At 44.1% G+C, this 21,803-nt stretch overlaps 1 protein-coding gene across 12 annotated transcripts in view; it reads left to right on the top strand.

Moving 5' to 3' along the window:
• Window positions 1–21,803, top strand: part of CAMK2G (calcium/calmodulin dependent protein kinase II gamma) — a 117,554-nt gene that overhangs the window by 18,745 nt on the left and 77,006 nt on the right. The window lies entirely within an intron of this gene.

The following is a 21,803-nucleotide window of genomic DNA, read 5'->3' on the forward strand; positions in this document are numbered from 1 at the left end:
TTTCAGGGTCCGAGTAATTGAGTCCATTGTGAAAATTTAGATTATGGGATGGTGTCAGGAAACCATTCTTGCCCTCTTCTTGCTGTGTCTTTTTGGCTAACTATTCACTGTTTGTGCAAAGGTTTCCTACCTCCTGGAGAATTTGGAAACATTCACTTAATGCCTGGTTAAGGCATTTGAAGTCTTTCCAATGGAAACAGCTGTAGGTGCACAAGGTACACTGCTGCAAGCCCTCTTGACCATATGATAATGTCAAACTAATATGAAGTCTTCAAGAGTAGAACATCCTTTGCCACCCAGGGAGGAATAAAATCTTGTGTGTGTTTAAGAAGATTACTGTTAGCTCATCAGAAGGAATAATGAGAAGTTATGGGACAGAGCTGAAGACCTGTCATTAACTGTGAAAGCTGGTTCAGAGGAAGGAATAAAAAATGTGTGGGAATGACCAGAAAGCTATTCTACATTTTAAAGTGTGTATACTGGGGATACTACTTTGTTTACAAATAGTATGACTCAGATTTTGTTTAGAAGACAGAAACCATGCTGTGGATGTGCTGGAAGGAGTAGCCATATAATGGGGAGAGTGAAGGGAAAAGGAAAATACTAGGTAGAGGTGGAATGTGATTAAGGTTAATTAAAGTGTACTGTGAAAACTAGTTAGATGCTCTGGTGTGCCCTTTCTGTAATAAGAGGCAAATGTGTTATGCAATGAATTGGAAAATTTATCTTTTCAATAATTCATTTCAAACTTGCTGCCTTGAGACAAATATCGTAGATTAGAATAAAGGATGAAAGACTTGTGTGTAATTAAAGTTGGCATATTTGGAGAGGAATTATTTTAAAAAGTAAAGGTCTTACAGACTTACTTCTTCAGGTTATTTGTGTTTGGTATTGTGAGATGAATCCCTTCTCTACTTCGTACAGGGTAACTGGGATAGTCCTGAAACATAGATTCCTGTATTTTTTTTCTTTTAATTGACAGTTGTTTTCTTTGTCACTTTAGAGAAGAATACAAGGTTCTCTTTAGAGATACTTTAGAGATACATTTTCTCCTAGTACCAGAGCAGGAAGATGGAGGAAAGGGTGAAGGTTTGAGTCCAGCATTGGGAATGATTCAAAAAAAAAAAGAAAACACCCCAAACTCCAAATAACAACAACAAAAAAACCCTAAACAAGCAAAAAAAAAGCAAGAAAGGACATCCAGTCACTATCTTCTTTCAGTCTGTCTTTTCTTCCATCTAGCTGTCTTAGTGTTCCAGTATGTTGCAAGTTGAATTGTTGTTGTTCTACCTGAATTAGCAGGTTTCAGACACCACTGGTTACAGAATGAGAGACAAAATGAATTAGTGGTCTGGCAATGAGTGGATATTAAATTTAGGAGCTGACAGTCACAGTCACACTGCCCATTGCAACTTGACTTTCTCCACTTTTGGAAATTGTGTTTGTCTTTGTTTGCACTTGAGCTTTGTTAATCTTTGGCACATTTGAATAGTGTGTAATGCTGCTGAGGACTAATGCTAGTACATGGACCTATGGTAGCACTATTTCACATAACTCTTTGGCCTCCAGGTTACAAAGCATTTTTCTGCTAGTTTGTTGGGGTTTTTTGAGGGGGGCAGAGGAGAAGATAGCAAAAGAAGAGCCTCAAGAAAATGTAGCATCCTGTGATGCTGTTTTTAGAAATTCTGTGTGGTGCAGGTTTACATAAAAGACACTTAAGCAGCATTCCCCCCCACACCCAGTTTTTTACCTCCTATGAAAAGGAATGTTAATACCGTGAAAGAAGGATGTGAAGCACCATTCTTCCAGGCTTAGTCCTGTGAACTGCCTGACTGTGGTACATGGTTGGAATTAACTTTTTACACTGGAGCTATAAACATTGTTCTGCTTCTCTCTGTGGGTAATATGCTGCTCACCTCCAAACAAACAGGACATCTGTTCATGACTAGAAATTCACGTTGATTTAAGCAATATTTGAATTGAAAGCATGAAGAGTATGATGTCAAGCCTTCTCCATGGAAAATGATATTGTAAGTTATTAGATGCTTCAATGCACAAGTTGTAGGGATATCAACTGTATTACTAACTGAAAGCCCTGGTGATTCTGCAGGTTTTGTGAAACACCGCAACAAATTGGGAAGGTACTTCTCTGACTCTTGACAGTGGATTTCAGCTATCACAGAGGCTCCCCTTCTTGTAGGCTCCCTTGAGGTTCTGGAAGGCTGTGATTAGGTCACCATGAGGCCTTCTCTTTTCCAGGCTGAACAATCCTAATTCTCTGAGCCTTTCCTCCTAAGAAAGGTGCTCCATCCCTCTAGTCATCTTGGTGGTCTCCTCTGGCCTCACTCCAAGGTCAATGTCCTTCCAGTGCTGGGGACCCCAGAGTTGAATGCAGCACTCCAGGTGCACGTTGCTGGGTCATGTCCAGCCTCTCTTCCACTGGCACCCTCAAGCCTTTCTCGGCAGGGCTGCTCTCAGTCTGGACTGATACAGGGGTTGCCCTGGCCAGGTGCAGCACCTTGCACTTGGTCTTGTTAAACTTAATGAGGTTCCCATGGGCCCACTTCTCCAGCTCGTCCAGGTCCCTTTTAACTATTGCGTGGGCTGACCCTTCTAGGAAGAAGCGTGCCAGCTTCCCCTGTGCTCAGTGGTTCTGTAGCTTCATAGAAGTGAAATTCTTGTTCAGGCTTCTCTTTAGGCTTCCAACAACACACATAGTTTCAGATTTTCAGTAGAAGTAAGAGTTCACTGTTCAGAGTCTGTTTGTATGAGGGGGGCTGGGAGGGGGTGGGAAATATGTGTTTGTTCCTTTTAGTTGCTTATATGCCTGAAATTTAAGGATGTGGTTGCATATCTTTATAAGTCCATGATGTGATCACTAACCCCAAAAAGGACTGCAAGTTTTACTTGAGTAAAAAGGAAGAGGTAGTGGTGGGTTTTTTTGGTTTTTTTAGATTTTTTTCTTTTTACAGTTGCTTCAGTTTTAAAATGTTCATTTTTAAGTCATGAGGCATAGCTTCATTGCAAACTGGAGATCTTTAAAGCCATCTTTCTCTTAACTGTCTACTCATTTGGAATAACTGTGAATCCAAATGAAGGGCAAATAGTACTTGGTTTTGAATTATCGGTGTTTATGGAAAGGCAAACTGTTTCCTTCCCTCCTGCCCTTGCCACAATAAGGGCATTGCTTTTGTGCAATGTAAACTGCATTTAGTAATGGTCTTGTGCTTAAGAGCTTCTAGTTAATGAGACCTATTAACAATAATGAAAAATGGCATCCTTAAAGTGCAGACCTAGTCAGAAAAATAATTCTCCAAGAATGACTGGATGGCTGCGCACTCTTTCTTGGCTTATTTAATTTAGGGGGTGGGGGAGGAGTAGAGTCTTGGCTCTGAAACTAATTATTCTCCTACAAATGTGCCTGTGATCTGCACTTCCCGCTGGGGATTTGTAGAGCTGGGGCTTCTATTGCTAAAGAGCTTCCCAGACTGAGCCTAGCTGAGACTGGGGCGTAGGCTTGGCTTTGCTTTCCCAAGCCTCAGCAGGAGTGGCAGTAGTAAAACCCATTTTTTGGTCTGCTCAAATGAACACATCTGAGTCAACACAGAGCAGTTGCATGGAGTAGGAAAGTGATTTTTTTTTACATAATTATTCATCTGGCTATGTTTGTGTTTTAATATGTTGCCACCTCCGCATCATGTGCTGTTTTAGTTAGGAAGGATATGCATTGCTTTTCAGTACGTGAATAATCCTGCTTAAGGAAAGGGGAGGATTGGCAGCAGCTACATTGGACTGGAAATACAAAACCCCCCTATATTCCTGCTTAGACTGACACAAGGAAACTGCATGGATGATGTCTATGCATATGAATAAATAGTAAGGCATTACAGGGAAAGAGAAGTAGAAACTACCTATATCTCTGCCTTAGTGTCCTCCCACTCAGTACTGCTCTCACATGTACGTTTTAATAATTTCCTTTCGAGCTAGGACAGCCTGTCATGCCAGTCTGCAGACTTGGAATATCTTCCCTTAGTATGGGTCCATCTTCATTGAAACGGATTTCTCTGGTTGGTCTCTTACTGCTCTGTAGAGCTTTCTCTGGTTATAGGTGTTCTGTATATTGGGGGAACTTCCATGTTGTGGAACAAAGCGGGCACATTTTACTACAGGGGAGAGATTTTCACATAAAGGGGATGTTTCTTCTCCCATTTTGGGGGCTGCATTGGTTGGTGAAGACAGACTTAATTTCTTGGTTCTGTACCCTGGCTGCCAACTCAAGCTAATGGTACCATACCCTTTAGGATTTTAATTGAACTTCATCTTCTAATAAGGCATCATCCTATTAACTGCCATCTGTGGTAGAATCACATGCTTGAAGCTTAGCGGTCCTGGATGGATAGTGAGTGTCCAGCTCAGTGGCTGGGATTCTTCTCTTCTTCCATTGGTGCCAAGCAGAAAGGTGTCAGTGTCTGCTCACAAAGGAGCTATTTCTGTTCTATAATGAAAGCATTTCAAATCACTTTGCCCTTGCCTCTAGCAGGTTTTGTGAGGTTCATGTAATTTTTCAGCATATGTTACATATTTGCACACGTGTCCTTTGTGGAAGAAAAGAGTTGGATTGTTTGCCACTGAGCACTCAAACCCTACTGTAGGGACTGTCAAGCCATCTGTGGGAGACACCTGCTTGAAAAGAAAACAGACTTCTGAAGCTGTTTATGTGTGGAAATTGGAAACCAATGGATGCCTAGGGTGTGCAGGAGCATTGGCTAGCAGCTTCCATTAAAAGGGAGCCCAGAAAGATGCTGCATGGTGAGCTGCTGCAGCTCCCAGTGGAGCCGTGAGCGTGTTGAACAGGAGGCAGGCCAGTACATGGAGGAGGAGGTGGCTGGCAGTGTGACAGGGAGCAGACCACTAATGGGACTGCACTGCTGTGTAGGTTAGAGGAGAAATTAGTTCTTGGTGCAAAGTGTTTTGTGGCCTGACATCCAAAGCCAGTCAGCAGCGCCAGCTTTGTGTGTGTGTGATTTGCAAGGATATGCCTCTGTTCTGCTTTCTTAGGCTGATGTGTTTGAAAAGATTTGGATTTCTTTACTGAAGAATTGAAATGGAGAAGGTGCCCCTTGAACTTCATATGTTCTAATAAGGCGTTAACAAAAGGAGGGGAAAAAGTAATTGCGAACCTGAAGAACACAATGTGAGCTTGTGGTAAAATTTGGACCTTTTAATTTCCACTTGCTCTCCTTAGCTTGTCTGTTTTTGAGATGGAAGCACTGAGCACCCATGCTTCTGCTGTGCCTAATTTATCTTGACATACCCAATGTTGCTGAAAATCTTATTTTTGGTCATTCCTTGGAATCATTTAATACATTTAATCATGTGTTCTGTAATCTATGTTGTGGCATCACTACCAATTTGCATAGACAGTGTTAATTCTGCTAATTTTTTTTTAATTTCCAGGCATTTTGGAATAGAACTTAGGTATTACATTTTTTAAAATGTGCTATACATACTGGGTCTAGATAAACGTTCTTCCTCTGTCTTTTCATTGGCTCGGACATTCAGTGTTTTATTACTCACACTACTGGGCTAACTGTTGGCTGGTAGAGAAGGAAAGCTTTTACATCTATGAATTCTTTGGTAAGTGATAATGACTTTTGGAGTAGCTGCCACTTCACCTCCTTCTATGTCCTTTCCTATGGCTTGTGAGCAGTGTGCAAAAGAGTATGGGGAACAAAGTTTGTCACAACCTACCATCTCTTTCAAAATGTCTGGAATGTCTTTTGGCTAGAGTGGATCAGGATAAATGGCTGATTGCCACTTCAAGATGCATTTAACACTTGTATATTACAGCTTAGTTTGCACATAGCTGGTATTGAAGAAGAGAGGCCATTTATAGGACAAAGAAGTGCCCTTTATTAGAAGTGCCTATAACAAATTGGTATCTCTGGGGCAATATTGCCCTTTTCCTTAAAAACAGGGTAAAAGATGGTGAGCCTATCTGTTGTCTGATCTTGCCTTACTCATAGCTTGTGTGATGATAAGCAGTTCATTGCGTTCAGGTGTTTTTTGAGTTTTGATATTAAATTCAGACAGAAAGCCCAATAACACTTTTTTTCTTTTTTTTTCTTTCTTTCTTTGTTTTCTTTCTTTTTATTTTCCTTTTTGTTAATCTCATTCTTTTAGAAGTAGCTGATGTCTGGTAAGACCAAACGAGATTGCTGGACAGGCAGCATCTATGGAAAAGCAGAGAGTCATATTGGGCCTCAACTTTCTAAAATGCAGACAATTTCGTGTCTTGGATTGTGTTTCTATAAAATGGTATATTCTGTTATAGCTGGGGCTATTAGGCTAAATTAGTTGCTGTTTAAAGCACCTGAAAATTCAGTGTTAGAAGGCATCATAGAAAATGCTGGGTGTTCTTTCTGCAGCCAGTATGAACAATCTGGATCTGTATTGTATTTGAAGGGCATTTCAAATTGTTTTTCTTGATGCTTAGTCATGACCTGTCTATATGTTAACATGTATTTTCTGAGTGATAGATGGAGACTTTAATAATGTATGTGCTGAGCAGAAGGATCTTTTCTATATCATTAAATATTTGCTAACAAGCTTTCATGATTTGGGTCACTCCAGCCTACTGAGGTAGATGATTAGAGATGGTCTAGTGATGCCCTCAGAGCTTTACTAATCAGAATCTTATGAACTAAACCAGGAGCAAATATTTTATCTTTGTAATGATATTTCATAAGCTGGAGGATCTCAAAGTATATCTCAAGCTGACAGTGCTAATGGGGCCACTGAATTGCAATCATAGGCTGGGGAATCACGGAACATGGCTGCATCTCAAACTGGAGCTGAATCCGAATGATCCTATTGAGTAACTCAAACATCATGAAGAGAGTTAACCTGCTGGGAATATGATGCTTCAGCATAAAATCAGAAGAAATAATAAAGCTGAGTTTTTTGTTTGTTTTTTGGGGTTTTTTTTTGGAGTTGGGGGGTGCTGGTGGTTATTGCTCTTTTAAAAGTGTGAGGAGGAGAGGGAAGCAGCCAAATCTAACTTGCACTGATGAACACAGGAAGATGCAAAATAAAGATCTGTGGTGTATTTTTGCCAAAATATGACTCATTGTTTCTCTTGTCCAAATTATATTCCTGGGAGCATCTGATCACCACAGAGCTGCAAACTGATTTTGCCCAGTGGTTAAGACTCAAGGATGCATCTTGTTATCATGAAGGCAACCAGAAGTTCCCAAAGACAATTTCTTGTCAGAATAGCTGCCTTGGACAGGGCAAAATATGTTTCAGCTCAGCAGGAGGCAGAGGAGACTGGAAAAACACCTTAGAGATGCAGACATTCGGTTTTCTGAGATGTGTTGCCCTCTTCATCCTCTGACTTCAAAGAGCGAAATGTTCAAGGTCCTCCTGTGTGGGGACCTGCTTATTTGATAAACAAAGTAAACTCTTCAAAATCCCCTCTTTTCCTGGTAATCTGGGTGTTTTCCCTCTCCGGACTGACTGCTTATCTTGTCTTCCCTGTGCTGCGGATCAGAAAGACCAAGATGGGTTTATCTTAGCCCACAGCAGTGCAGGCTGCCATCAGCATGAGTCTGCTGCAGCTCTTTCTGCCAGCCCCGGCTCTTGGTGGTGTTGCCTGGCTCTTCTTTCTGAAACCCTCTCCTCCCAGACCTGCCAGGGCAATTTGGTAACTACTTTCTCCAGACCTGTCTTCACTTTCTTTTTTCCTGTGGTGCCAAGTTTGTGGCTTTTCTCTTACAGGGAAGGGTTATGTATAGGCTGTAGTAAGAAAAAACTTCTCCCATAAGCAGTCACTGCAGTGCTTTTCTAGATGAGTTGCTGACTCCTTGAAGCTTCTATTTCTCTTAGTCATGGAGTCAAGTGTCCTATTATTCTAATATTTTAATAATTCTCATGTGTGGTCCATTCTGTTCCTGTAGGGCAAACTGGGAGCTTTAACCATTTCCAGTTTTAACTTCAGACACTGTAAATGCTTCAGTGCTCTGTCGTGGTGGTTTCCTGACCACCTAGAGCTAGAGAGAGAATTGCTCTGTATGCTCATAGACACGGGTGGAGATGCTGCTCCTTGCAAGTTCTCGAACATAGTGAATGAGTGGGGGGAACCTTAGTGCAGATTTAGGAGTCCGTACACTCTAGTTTTGGCTGTTCTTGTTAAAGAACAGTAGGCAACCTGAGGGGTATCAGGCACTGTCTGTTCTCGTGGGAGAGGTCCTTCATTCTGACTGTAAGCAGCCAACTGCATAATTACTTCTTGGGAAATCAGTGTGTTTTGCTAACTGCTGAACAGCCCATCTTTAAAGCACTGCTGTCTCAATAGCAATGTCATATTTGCCTTGCTATAATCCAGATTGCATGTGATATCCTGGTATTATGTGACCAGGTTTTTCTTCTTTCTTTTAGGTGCGGAATCTAGGGCTGCACTGCTGATTCCTTGCAATTTTCAAATAAATTGCTTTATTCTCACTCTAGTTTTTTGGTCTCCAAAACTATTTTTCTTCACTATGTGATGAGAGGATGGTAAAGATTGATCTTCATTATGTGCTTAGAAAAATGATGGCCTCTTACACGAGTGCCAGGAGTTAAGAAGGGAGAATATTAGGGGAGCTCTGATGAACAGTTTTCTCTTATGATGGATTGCAAACTAGTGGTAATTCAGTCAGAAGACTAGAACATCATATGGTCTGACATAAACTGCATGTGAGCAGTATCTTAGAGGATCACAGCAAAGGGTAGTTGAATAGTACCCCATAGCTTCCTGACCAGTCTCAGCCAGCACGAGCTGTGTGCTGCTGCTGAAAGAGGCAGCTTTTCTTCTGACTGTTCCCTCTTTACACTAGCACAAATTCTTTATATAGATGTGTGGTGAACCAGGTTAATGATGGATCAGTTCAGCTATCCAGTTCAGTGCAGTGCTGCACAAATACTTGTGCCAGCACCAGAAGCAAAGAAGATGTAGGACCATTAGGAAAGAGGCAGGGGAAGGATGGGACTGCAGTGATTGCCAGCATTGCAACAATGTCCTGTGCCTGCTGTTGGACAAATCTGCACCACAGACAGTGCCAGGAGAGTGATCTCTTTTTTCCTAGAGATACTCCAAAAAATCTGGCTTTGTCTTAGCTGTAGCCTTTCAGGAGAGAAAGTCAGGGGAATCTGTGCTGTAGTGGAATGTTTAACTCATACAGCTGTAACTCTGGAATCCTCAATTCCAGTAGCATACCTGAGGACTCACAGATGCTATTGCATCTCTATGCAGCTGAATTACTATGATACCATCTGAAGGGTATATGGGATTTTTGGAGGAAGTGTGAAGTTCTTCAGGCTTTTAAACAGTGGTTTCTTGCTGTGGTGCTAGCTCTGTAGATGTGTGCTAGTATGCTGAAGGAACTCTTCTAATACAACATCCTGGAATTGCTATGCCTGTTTACTGGCAGACGTAATCTGGACAGAAAGGAAGGCCAGCAGTGGTTAGCATCACCTCTAGCAGGGAATTTTAATGTTCTGGAAGTGTGGTCTTGAGGGTGTTATCTATCCTCTCAAGCTTTGGTTTCAGGTGTTGAACCCAAAATTTGGGTCTGAGATTGGTATGATTATCTATTTAGAACCACTGCATGGTTGAACAGAATGACATCCAGTCGTAAGATCACTTGAATGGAGAGATCTCTATGCAGTGGGATAGTGGGATCTCTGCGCAGTGGGGACTTCGCCCTCTGTGGGAAGTCATTTTGTACAATTCAAGAGCGAGGCTCCGGGAGTGGGAGCGGTTTTCTCTGTGATCCCTCACAGTGTCATTGCCCACACGGTGAGTCACTGGTAATGCCTGAGTTCTTATTTTTAGTCCTGTTGCTGCCATCGGGCTGAAACCATTGGCCGGTAAGAGACTTAAGCGAGGAGATAAACACGTTAATCTCCCTAGACCTTCCCCCTCAGCTGCTGCTCTCTGCCTTTGTGCATCTCAAGATGTAGGTTTTCCCAGACCATTGGGCAGAACCACATCCCCTCCGTAGCCTCGTGGGACGTCATCCAAACTTTTTCACTATTAAGCACTGGAGCGGGGAGGAACGCCTTCCGTGCACGTGGGTTTGCGTGCGCAGGCAGGGTGGTGTGCTCTGTCTGTGATCAGAGCAAGCTGGACAGGCTGTTACTGTTCACCCCAGCACCTTTGCTGTCAGGGCTTTACAAGGAACATCCATTCTTTCCTCTGGTCCTGTCAACAAACTGTCTTTCCCTCCATTCCCTTGTGAAGAGTTCTGAAACGAACTAACGGTATTCTTTTGTATAAGCTTTCTGTAACAAGTAAGCAAGTCCATCCCCTTCCCTGAGCTTTTAAAGTATCATGTTGAATTCTTGGGGAGGCCACTGGTTTCTCTGAAATATTGTATTGCTCTAATAACAATTTGTGTATTTATTCTTAGCCTTCCTTTTTGTCCTTGCTTTCCTGACACAGCAAGGCATTGTATATGGGAGTACTGGTGAGTGCTTCTTTGCCCAATAGGGGGCTGGTAGTGGTGGAGACTGAATAGGGTGGTTTCTTCTGCTCTGTCCTTCTCGTGCTCCCTTTCGCTGTTACTTCTACTCCTGCAAAATGAACTGGTTTGTAGATCCTACTGGTTCCAGATCTTTGTTTTCTCTGGGTTTTTTGTTAGCATGTGTGTCTCCAGCTTCAGGGACTCTTAAAAAGATTTACATCATGTGAATTTTAGGGGAAGAAAGGAGTGTGTTCAGCTGTTCTTCACTTTTGTTAGCAGTGTTGATTATTTTCTTATATTATGTATTTTGAGGGTTTTATTTTGGGAAGAGAAATGAAAGATAGACAATCAACTGGTGGGACTTGCTCTTATTCCAGCAATAGTACGTCTGAGCCCTCGTGGACCTCATTGTTTCGGAAGTCTCAAAACACACATCCAGAGCTAGCAGCACTATGTGGTTATGGGTGATCTGCTTCTCAGTTTCCTTGGCTGACTGGCTTTGGGTAGCCAGCCACAGCTCGTAATTTGAGTACAGTGCAGACTCCCGAGCTCCTGGCAGCATGCAGGTGGTACCATAAGCACATGCTTAACTCGGATGGAGTTCACTCATATTAATGTTCACTCCTATTAATGATGGCTTAGTTGGTGTCATTCTTCTGACCTCTCTGGTCCAAAGCCTCTTTCAATTATGTACCCTCATTTTTGTACCCATATACCTATACCTAGCCCAATTTTTACAAATTCAGAAAGATACTTTTGAAAACATCTTTTCTTTCTGATGCCTACCACGTGGAAGGGAAAGGATGAAGTGCTGGGTGTTTGAGGCCTTTTTTTTTTTTTACAGTCTCTTCTTTGATACAATTTCAAAGCACTTCTGACTGTCAGATCTGGGAGAACATTAGCTCAACCTAGGGATAGCATGCTCAAATATACAGTTGAGGCATAAGTTGAACAAAGTAACTACCAGTGTTGTCCCATCTGCGGGGTGGTGTGATTGTAAAAAGGCAGGTGGAGGGGGTGACCACAGTTTTGAATGAGGAGGTAGTGCTGCTAGCATGTGTAATTAGTAATATCTCACTGTGTCTGTATTTTCTTTTTTCCTCTCTCCGTTCCTCTTACTTTACTACTCCTAGTCTTTACTCAAGTACTGACCATCTGAAGCTGATGAAGAGAGAGCTTGTTCTCTGCTGGCAATGTAGCAGAAGGTGTGATTGCAGCATGAAGGACATAGTTCATTAACTTTATTCGCAGTGGTGTAGAGATAATAGCATTGAAGTGGCAGTGATGTGGGTTTCAGTGGAGGCTCACAACTTAGGCACATATGTAAGTCCCCAGCAGGCCTGTACAATTTGCATTAAAGTCTATGAATCCCACCATTACTACTCCTGCTAGTGAATGTAGTGCTAACATGGATATATCTATTCATGCTGTGATTAAACCTTTGATTGCAGAGTAGACATCTCCATAAAGCTTTGAGTTCTTTTGCAAGGACAGAAGGTGCTCAGCAGGAACAGTATCAGAAGCTGGGGGTCTGTCTCTTGCTTATGAGTGCCAGCTCCAGAGGAAATTGTTATGCAGTTTGCTTATCACTTCAGTTTTACTCCAACTCTCACTCTGCTGCTGCACTTTTAAAGCGAAGGTCTTGGCTTCCCAGAGAACAGCTGCTTGTGGTATCCCCTTGCACAGAGTCTTGTTCGCTACAGCTCAGCCTCCTGGAACTTTTCCAGCCCCTAACCCTATGGAGAAAAAGCTGTGTGATCACTGGAGTCCTTACAGGCAACAGCTTGTCTGCGGTGCTGGATTCATTGTCATTAGATCCAGGGGAAGGCTGATTTGTTGTCCCCTTAGTTGAGGTGAGGAGGCAGATGGATGGAAGATGCTGGTGAGAGCCACCCATCTGTCCATTCACAGTAGAGCTGCAAAGAGAGGGTCATGGAAAGCCTGGGATTTTGATAGCCTGTGTCTTTGCTAACTGTGGTGTAGAGATGCTGGTATTTTTACTGTCCTGGAGGTAAGATAGTACTGTGGCTGTGGTGTGCTTGGGGAAGTACCATGACTCTAATGGCTTCTGAAGTATAAAAAAGGGATCTAAAAACTAAGAAAGTGACCAAAAAGCCCAGTAATCCATTTGCTGCAGTATGCTTTGCTTTGCTCCTCCACACACCTTTCCTGCCAAAGGAATGAAAATGCAACTGTGGCAGGTGTATTCCTCACCACAGTTATGCACCCTGGAAAACTCTGGGAGCTATTAGCTGTGTTGGTGTGTAAGTCTCAGAAGTTAGGATGTGGTTTTTCTGTGGGATTTTGGGTTGAAGAGGCCTTGATTTTTTTTTCTAGCTTTTTTTTTTATTTCCATTCCCCCTGCTCCAAAGCTCCAGAGAAAATTGTTCTTGGGAAGGTGACTCTGCTTTGCCCTCTGGATATGTCAGCCCTACAGCTCCCCAGGGCAGACGCTGAGCACTGCAGAAAATAGGGGAGAACTGTGGGAATGGCAAGGCTGAGACCAAGACCACCTTTGATCTGATTCTTGAAATCAAAATAACAGGTACCTGCTGCTTCCCTGCGTGCTTTGGGTGATTGTGGACAGGCTCTGACAGTTGCATTTTTCTGCATTTTGACACTAGGCTCACCAGTGGTGGTGTCGGTGATCGTTGCAGTCATGGCCATGCAGAAGTTGGCAAGAGGCAAGGCCTCTTGTCCCTGCCAGAGACCTTCCCCTGCCTGGTCCTGTGTGTGCTGTGTGCTATATGCTTCCTCCAGTTTGCCGAGCAATTGTTGGAGTCTTTCCTCCTGTTCACCTGGAATCTCCACAGCTGTAGATCTATTGAGATGTTGTTCTGAATCAAGGCTGTTTGTTCCCTCTCTCCAGACATCACCATGGTTTTATTCTAGGCTGCCCGTAGCATCTCTTCTCAGGCCCTGTGAAGCTGGGAATTGGTCAGTGAAGGTAGTTTATCCTTGCTGGATCAAATGCAACTTTCCTGTCCATAGTGTGGTCAAGTGATGACTCTGAAAATCTCTGCTGACCTGTTCTGCAGGACTTATGCAGCCTCTCTTTCTGGATCAGGCAGAGGCTCACCCAGGTGTAGCTGATGTACAAACTGATGGCTCAGGCACCTTCTGTGGTTCCTTTGCAGTTGCCTCAGCTCCATTTGAACTGCTGCTTCTGCTGAGCACTAGAGTGAAATCCTGTCCCTCATGGTGCAGTTCCTTCTACCCCTTACTCTTCCCTGGGACACATCCACAGATGCTCCATGCTGTCCCTGCTGTGGATCTCTGCTCTGAGCATTCAGTTTTTCAGAGTTCCTGCTGCCCCTCAGTCAGATAAAACTCTAGGTACACTGCCTGTGTTGGCCTTCTTTTCAGGTGTGGTTTACAGTTAGGGTTGTGCTCTGACCTCACTTCCCAATGATGCAGGGAGTTCCTGTCTCTGTTCCTGTGAAGCTACGTGGCAGGAGATAAGAATTATCATCCAGCTTCTGAATGAGGGTACAGCCAGAAGGGAATTAGCCTCTGACGTATGGTTGATGAGATGGTGAACGCACAACATCAGTGATGGCATGTGGGCATAGGTTAAGAAGGTCAGGATAGCAAAGCAACATCTGCGTAATCCCTTTGCTATTTTGTGTGAAGATGAATGAGTGGCTGGGCAGGGGGAGGAGGCAGCAAAATCACTGTTAGCAGGGCAGACTTTAGCGTGGTTACAGGTTTGATTTTGGTTTATTTTTTTAACAGGACTGAACAGATTTGTAGGACAGTAGCAGTAAAACATATACTAAGCTTGCAGGCCTCTTCTTGGGAATTTGCTAACTTCCCAGAATTGCTCATGTGAACAGGAGACAGATTCCTCACATCCGAAACTCTTGAAGAGTTGATAACAGCTCAGCATTTGAAGGGACAGCATACTTACTCTGTGACAACTCTTGCATTCCCCAGCCTGCCTGACCCTCCAGCTCTCTAGCAGGTGAACCTCTCTGCAGATGCTGGCAGCAACATGGCCACAGCATTTCCTTGGTGCTCCCTCCATACTGAGGGGCAGGGCAGGTCCTTGTTGCTGCAGCCTTTCCTGCTGGCCATAGCCAGCACAGTCAGGAGGTGTTCAGGAAGAGATGATTCCTGTCTGACTGCAGGGGATGAGGTGTGCTCAGAGAGCTGGGGCACGTACAGAAGCTATGCAGAAGTACATTGTAGTCCAGACACTTCATACTGCCCTGGCTGGGGTAGAGTCTCTGTGTATTTTAGGCTTTCTGCAGCATACTGCGACTTTAGGGAGGAAAAGAGGAGCGGCTGTCTTTGCAAAACCTCTGAATTGCTTGCCTTGCACTCTTCCTTTCCTTTCCTTTCATGTAAGCAGTGACAGCTACTAGAGAAGCTGCAGCCTCAGGATTTTCCTGCGTCTTCCTCCCACCAGAGCTGGCAATGCTGTTTTGATGTGTGTTTAATAGACCGAGCCCTGAGACACAGTGTGGGCCAATGCTAATCGGAAGGATCCGTTTTCCATCTGCATCTTCCTGGTCAGTGTCTGTCAGAGAGCAGAAGGCAGCGGCTGGGTGGAGGGATGTGGAGACCTTGTGCCATCAGGAGTGCTTCCTGGGGTGAAGTGTGCAGTGCTTTGGGGCATGAAGGCCTTGTCTCCCATGGAAGCTATGAAAAGCCCTCCTCAGCTTCCTCTGGGAAAAAAAACAACAATAGTGGATGACTAACACACTCTTTGTAAATACGACTTATCCTATCAGTCCTATCAGTGACTAATGAAGGCTTTTTTTCTCCCTTCCCCTCTTGTCTCACTAAAATAAAAGCAGTTGCTCAGAGATCTTTCCTCCTGTTTTATTTTACTCTTAACAGTGGTGTAGCAGGGCATGCAGGTCTTTTACAAAAGGCACCTTATTGCCTCTTTTTCTTATGTGAAACTTAATTCTAGATGGTAATTTGTGTATTCATTTTTTGTGAGGGTCATGGTGCACTCCTGAAGTGATTTTCTGTTCCATCTGCTGGTCTTTGCTTCTCATATTGGAACCTGCATCATGTCCACAATGCAGGGAAATCAAACCTCGCTTTAACTTTTTTGATGAAACCTTTGACATCATGCCATTAGTCCTGCACATTTGGACCCTGCTCAGACGCTTGCTCCCGATTGTTTGTCTGGTTCTTGTGAGGGGGCATCCTATTTTTTTCTTGGCATTCTACCAACAGACAGCTGCCAGCCTTCAGGTTAGAAAGCCTGTGGGCTTGCTCAAAGCTTTTGGAGAAAGTTTACTGTGCTAGTGCTGTGCTGCCTGGCCCTCATGAGATACACACAGTATGCTAACAAGCTACCAAAAGAACCAAAGACAATATTTGCCAAGACGTCTAGGGAGATGCTACTTATGTGTTTGGTAAGTGCATTATTGAAAAGAAGGACTTGTAATTCAATAGAAAGCTTAGTTTTAGGTGGAAATTATATATCAAATAGAAAAATTGCGCACAGAAGTCCTCTGAACCCTGCTCTGAATTGCCTCCACGGTCCCAAAGGTTATTCATCATCTGAGACAGAACTGTAAGGGACTTGGAAAAAGAATGCTCTTGAGTGCTGTCTTGGATTTGGCAAGCAGATTCCATAAAAGCCTGTCTGACCTTGTCACATTGACCTTTTCTGAAAAGAAATCTAGAAAAACTGCTTGTAAGTTGGGTCAGGTTATTTTGCATGTCAAATATATTTCTGTTTTCGAGGCAGCAAGGACAGGAAAGGATGTCTTAATGCCATCAAATACTGCCCTTCCAACTCTGTCTTGTGAACTCCTGGAGGGAGCAAAGGAGAGCAGTACTCGGTAAGACCATGCGTCTTCTTTTGAGGATGCTATCAAGTGCATCTTCCTCCTTCCCTCTGTGCAAACCAGCCAGTGTCACATTCATCTGGCATTTCTGTGTCTGCTAGAGCAGTATTTTACATGTCACTGTTACAAAAGAGAATTTTCAAACTTTTTTTTTTCCATTCTTTTCTCAGGAAAGGTGGTGCCTCATTTTCTCTCTCTTTGCTTCTGCAGCTCCCATCCTGCCCTTCCCCCAGCCAGATCATGATCTGTTCTCGTTATTTGCTCTCCCTGCCTGTCCTGGTGTGACACCAAGTCTTCACTACAGCCTTTTGCCACCCCCTCTTTATATCCAGCTTACAGATGACCTTAGTTGCTACTCCTGTGGCAGGGGAGCTCTGTGCTCGTGCCTACACTTGCACTCGCAGGTCTCCTGGGTGCCTGTAGAAATGAATCACAGAATATCCTGAGTTGTAAGGAGCCCACAAGGATCATTGAAGTCCAGTTCCATGCCTTGCACAGGACAACCCCAAGAATCCTACCATGGGCCTGACAGTTGTCCAAACACTTCTTGAACTCTGTCAGGTTTGGTGCTGTGACTTCCCCACTTCCCTGGGGAGCCTGTTCCAGTGCCCAACCACATACTGAGTGAGGAACCTTTTCCTATCCAGCACAAACGTCCCCTGACACAACTTCAGACCATTCCCTCAGGTCCTGTTACTGGTCACCACAGAGAAAAGATCAGTGCCTGCCCCTCCTCTTCCAATCACGAGGAAGTTGTAACTGCAATAAGGTCTCCCCTCAGTCTCCTCTTCTCCAGGCTGAAGAGACCCAAGTGCCCTCAGCTGCTCCTCATACGCTTCCCCTCAAGGCCCTTCACCATCTTCATTGCCCTCCTTTGGACATTCTCTAATAGCTTAATGTCTTTCTGATATTGTGGTGCCCAAAACTGCCACAATATTCCAGGAGACGCCGCCCCAGAACAGAGCAGAGCGGGACAATCCCCTCCCTCGACCGGCTGGCGATGCTTTGCCTGATGCCCCCCAGGACAGGGTTGGCCCTCCTGGCTGCCGGGGCACTGCTGACTCATATTCAGCTTGCCCTCAACCAGAATCCGAGATCTTTCTGCAGGGCTCCTCTCCAGCCTCTCATTCCCCAGTCTGGATGTACAAGCGGAGATAGCCAAGTGTCATCATCCTGCCTGACTTCCACAGGTCACCAGCAGTGACCCACAGCTGTCCTTTGGGTAACTTCTGAATTAAGATTATACGAAGTTACTTGCTTTTTACTATAAAGAGCCAAAGTAGGCAATTTCTTCTATAGACCTTTTTGGTTAGTTGTTTATCTTTCAAAATAAAAAACTGTTTTGTTTAAAAGCACAAATCTATTATTTAGAAATGTGAAGTAAGGAAGGAGTCCACAAGTATGGTGAGATGGGAGGAGTATAAGAGGGGAAACTTGTCTTCAAAAGCAGGAAACCTTTATTGGCATCATACATTAAATCAAACTCTCATCACTAAATGGAAACATATTTGCTGTTTAAAATGTAGCATAATTGCTGGTAGCAGCAAGCTGTTCCTCCTAAAGATGTTTTTTTCTCTAAAGAACATAGACCCCTGCTCTATCCCACAGAGGCTCAACAATCCTGGTGACTTTCTCCTCCCACAGACTTTTTATTTCTGAGTTCTCAATCTCCTTGACAACTCGGTGAACAGTCTCTTGCCCTAGGTTTCAGAGTTTGGCTAAAGAAATGCTTCTTTTAAATATGACAAAGGGTGATCAATTGCACAAGCAGGACCTGAGCCAGTTGATATAAATCTGCCTCTATCACAGACGTATAAGCACTGGGGCGTGTGACGTGTGTTCTGTGCACAGGAACCAGATGCTCAGGGAAGTTAAGCAGAGATTACACTAGAGTGGTATTGGATGGACCAAGTTGACTGATAGAATGAAATAAGTCTTCCCAGGTCTCTAAGTCCACTGGTTGATTTGTCCATTGCCGTATTTTTATGTGAGCTCAGTGTAAGAGGAAGATGCTTTCCTCTGGCTCCCCAGAGTTTGTTTAGTCCCTGGACCATTTTTTTCTAAAGCAGGGATTTTCTGTGTTTTAGGGTACCTTTGGCAGAGCTGGGTGGAAGACAGACCTTTTTAAGGCAGGACATCTTTGCATTTTCAGAGGCCTCATGAATTGTCTTGGGTGGGCCTGTTGTGGGTTTTTTAGGCACAAGGGCATTGCTACTCAGACAGTTTCTTGGAATGGAGAACAGCATTGAGTGCTTCAGGAGAGTCAGTGGGCTGGACTACCCAGCTGGAGACTGGACAGAGTATTCTCCTGACTAGTGTAACTGCTTTGCCCATCCCAGGGTAGGGTCTGGCACTTCATGTCCTGACCACTCTGTTTCATTCATTCTCTTGCTCTGTTTCTCAGTGTGAACTGTGTTGGTATGAAGGCTGCAGAAATTATCATCTCTTTCCTCTTCACTTGTTAGTAATGCAGTAAAGGAGTTCAGATATGCTTGTTTTGGCTGCAGTTTCATTAGAGAAAGCTGGCATCAAAGCTTCCAAACAATCCTGCCTGTCTAGGGAGCTGTAGAAAGACTGCACAAGTAGTTTAATCTGTTGACCTTTCCTCAATATTTAGTTATATCAGCGACCCTTTATGAAGCGATGGCATGTACGTGTACTTGGTAGGATTTGCTGTTAACATGCTCTGGGTTGAGGCAGGTGCCCTGTGCAAAGTTTTACTTGCTGCCTTGGTTTGCTCTCTCTTCTGTACATATTCCTTGCTTTTAACCATGTGTGGCAACACTGTGATCCTCTTGCTGTTTGTTGATCGGGGTTTTTTTGTGATCAGGAGTGGGGAAACCACTCTAAGATATGTCTTCAGGCCAGAGAGAGAAATGCATTAGATGAAGGAGAAGATGTTCTTTCATTTCTTTGCATTCCCTGGAATACTTATGATAATGGTTTGGAGGAGAAGCTGGTGCAATCTTAGGCAGTTATGATTGTGAAGGCAACCATGTTTTGCCCAGGATTCTGAGTGCTTTGTAATTTCACAACCAAGAGTCATGGGGGAAATTTTCAGAACTGTGTGACACAGAAGGTGGAATTTAGAAAACTGCAAAGTTTAACATAATTAGCCTGAAACTTCATATTTGTGGCCTGACTTTTTCTTCTTGGTGTGAATATCAGCTAGCCAGCTTCTGTTCCTGAAAACCTCAGCATCCAGCGTTTACATCGGAGTTGCAGATGCAGCAAACTGAGACTGTCTATTCCTTCAAGGTACTTTTCCTTTTCTCACTCCATTCCTTCTGGTGTATTTGTACACTTATGAAATCGGGTAGAAGAAATCTGTCACGTTCTCAGTGGGTGCGGACAGTTAAAGCTTTAATAGCTCTCCCATAAGGATTGCATTGGGCACTACAGGACTTAATTAAACTCCTTCATTCTTAAAACAATGAATGACTTTACTGCAGGATTTGCAGATGTAGTGCCTCAGTATTACAGTACTTGAGGCTTTCTTTTGTCTTACAGAGATCTAACTAAGCTGGAGTGTCTGTTTTAGACTGGTTCCCTGTCCTTGGTGCATCTGTAGTGGAGATGTTACACATGTGGTATAGACTTGATATGATTTGCTCTTAATTCCAATGCATTTTATGCTTTGGGTAATTCTGCCTTCATCCTAAACTTCTGCACTGAGGTAAGGCAGTTCTGATGTGATCCATCAGGACTCGTTGTGCAGATGGTAGAAGTGAGCAGCCAGCACTGTGAACAAACTAATGCCAATACAGGGACTCAGAGCAACTTCCTACACAGCGTCTTCATTACTATTTTTATTTTATTATCTATTTGCTTTCACGTTTTCCTTGTCTAAAAGGGGGAGCTTTATAATACATCCTCATCTGCCTGAGATTCCAACCCTTGGGGGAGAACACCTGAAAGCAGGAGCAAGGACAAGAAGAGACATAAAAGTTGATTGGAGCCATACAGGAACCTCAGAGACCTACTGTGACTACCTCTCCTGGCTACCCACTTGCACTTGTTCAGTGCAGGCTTTGTGCCCGCCAGGAGATGAGCAGCAAGGATGCTGTGGGCTTAAGAGCTGGTTTGCAGCACCCATCATCGACTGGCAGCAGCATTTATCTAGGCCAGCAGGGATGCAGGGAGCCAGTGACTCACTCGAGGATTCATGCGCGCTCTCCCCCTCTCCTCCCCCCGTTGCAGCTGTGGCTTGGTCATCAGCCATTTGGGAACTAGCAGCTTTATTTGGTTGCTGTTTGCAGTGGGCAGTTTCTGTTAAGGTTGTTAATTTTATCAACTGCCTTGGTAGCTAACTGACTTCAGAGAAGACTTGAAATTGCGTTTTCTGCTCTCTCCTCCTTCCCTGCTTGTAGGGCTGCCCACCCAAACAGCTGCTCTGGCACAACCTTGGCTGAGGAGGTGAGAACAAGCAAATGGGCTGGAGGCAGAAGCTTCCTAAGCTGATTCACTGACAGCATGGCCACTGTTTTGAATGTTGGCTGATGTGGTTAGGCTAAATGGCCTCTCTAGGTGCCCCCTTGTCTGTCATGACTGAAGGGTCTTGTGGCTTTGCTCCAGCTGAACAGAGAAACACATTTTGTGGTGTGGTGGAGGAATGAATATATGAAGAACAGGAAATTGTTTTAATAATTGTAAAATGGAAAACTTATTACTTTGTGATCATAACAGTTGCTAAACTCATCAGAAGTTGCCAGACTTACTCTCTGTTGAACTGTGAACAGTTCACTCACACTCTGAGTGAACTGTAAGGCTGCAGGCTGCTTCTGAGGGTTATGGCCTGTGAAGGAGAACAGCCTGCCCTGAGCAGCCACTGTGCTGTCCTTTGCTCCCTTTAACCAAGGCCAACAAGTCTTATCTCTGAGCTGGGCTTTCTCATCTCACATGATCCCATTTTCCTTGCACTGCTCTTTTTGGTGGGTGCTCTGTCCTTCCCACGCTTCATACTTGTGGCTTTGGCTTCCCTCTGGACACTTCTTTGGTCATCTTTGTCTCCTGTATGTGTGCCTGTCTGCAAGTGCCGAAGCACATTTTACGCTTGCATTTACCAGGGCCTGGAGGACACGCTTTTTAGGCCTTCCTGCCCGCCGGCTGCTGTCGCTTCAAATCCTGACTGTGTTAGATATAAGCAGCTTGGGAGACTTGCTGTCCCTAAGTCCTGAAAGGGGCTGCCTGCCCTGCCACTGCTCCCCTCCCCTGCTGGGTCACAGGACCTGGGAACCTCTTCTTGCTGCAGAGACTGGCCCTACAGCACAGATGATTGTTTATCTAGCTATTTATTTTACATAATGGGCTGTACTTCTCCCATGTTCCTCAGCTTTCTAGTGAGCTATATGAGCTATGTATTTCTGTGCTGGGGCTGCAGCAGTATCTTCACAGTTTACACCTGTAGTTGTCCTCTGCCTGCCGTGCTGAAGGACTGCAGTATTTGGATACAATGCTTGGCAGAAGGAATGAAGAAGAGGGGAGA

The sequence above is a fragment of the Lepidothrix coronata genome, unplaced genomic scaffold (genome assembly GCF_001604755.1).
Source record: "Lepidothrix coronata isolate B3197 unplaced genomic scaffold, Lepidothrix_coronata-1.0 Scaffold17, whole genome shotgun sequence".
NCBI classification, from domain to species: domain Eukaryota; kingdom Metazoa; phylum Chordata; class Aves; order Passeriformes; family Pipridae; genus Lepidothrix; species Lepidothrix coronata.